A 1,271-nucleotide genomic window follows, 5' to 3' on the forward strand; every position below is an offset into this window, starting at 1 on the left:
CGAGTTGCAACTCCACCACTTGTGAGGCCGTAGATAGAAGGTGATGGGACCGTTGCTTATACAGCCCCTTTATTCCGAGGCGTCAGGCGGGGACCAACCAAGATGGCGACCCAGCGTCCCCGCTGATGATGATTAGCCGAAGACGAGGTTGTGCCGGTGATGATGAGTATGTGCAGCAGATGATGCCCTAGCCGCAAGCTACTGGTGATGATGATTAATGCCAAGGGGGACAAATATCTCCTCGCAGGCAGCAAGACACAAACGCAGCTCACAATATATATATATATATATATATATAGTAAGGAAATGAGGGGCTCGTTGAGGAAATACAGAAAGATAGGTCGGCAGTCTACAATGCCAAAGGAGGCATAAAGGTGTGGTTAGGCTCTTTTCTTTTTCACTACGGTTAATTAAGTAAACATTTTTTTTAATATACAGAACAAAGAAAGAAAGAAAAACACGTGCCCAGAGTGGGGACCGAACCCACGCCTTTCGATTACATGTCGAATGCCTTACCAATTCGGCTATCTGGGCGACTGTGTTCTCCTTCACTTTCTGGGCTATTTATATTTACTAGAAGTGTATCTGACGCTTGAGTGTGGTAGCCAGCGCCACTCTGACTACACGGGGAGAAGGGGTCCTTCTTTTCAACCCCCGGGGCGTGACTCGAGCGTCTACAGCCTGTCAGGAGCGGGTAACTGGCGGGAAGCCCTCTTATGCTACCTAGGCATCAAGGCTGCCAGAACCGAGACCCTCGCTAGGCTTTCGCAGAATAATATAGTAAGGAAATGAGGGGCTCGTTGAGGAAATACAGAAAGATAGGTCGGCAGTCTACAATGCCAAAGGAGGCATAGGGGTGTGGTTAGGCTCTTTTCTTTTTCACTACGGTTAATTAAGTAAACATTCTTTTTTAATATACAGAACAAAGAAAGAAAGAAAAACACGCGCCCAAAGTGGGGACCGAACCCACGCCTTTCGATTACATGTCGAATGCCTTACCAATTCGGCTATCTGGGCGACTGTGTTCTCCTTCACTTTCTGGGCTATTTATATTTACTAGAAGTGTATCTGACGCTTGAGGGTGGTAGCCAGCGCCACTCTGACTACACGGGGAGAAGGGGACCTTCTTTTCAACCCCCGGGGCGTGACTCGAGCGTCTACAGCCTGTCAGGAGCGGGTAACTGGCGGGAAGCCCTGTCAGGAGCGGGTAACTGGCGGGAAGCGGGTAAGAGCCTAACCACACCCCTATGCCTCCTTTGGCATTGTAGACT

At 49.2% G+C, this 1,271-nt stretch overlaps 1 non-coding gene across 1 annotated transcript; it reads right to left on the reverse strand.

Moving 5' to 3' along the window:
- Positions 1–462: 462 nt before the first annotated feature.
- On the reverse strand, positions 463–534 carry Trnat-ugu (transfer RNA threonine (anticodon UGU)). Its single transcript has one exon. It is a non-coding gene; the product is annotated as a tRNA-Thr (tRNA).
- Between the last annotated feature and the right edge of the window lie 737 nt (positions 535–1,271).

Source organism: Haemaphysalis longicornis, unplaced genomic scaffold, assembly GCF_048455015.1.
Source record: "Haemaphysalis longicornis isolate Haplotype H1 unplaced genomic scaffold, Haemaphysalis longicornis Haplotype H1 scaffold_11, whole genome shotgun sequence".
Lineage (NCBI taxonomy): Eukaryota > Metazoa > Arthropoda > Arachnida > Ixodida > Ixodidae > Haemaphysalis > Haemaphysalis longicornis.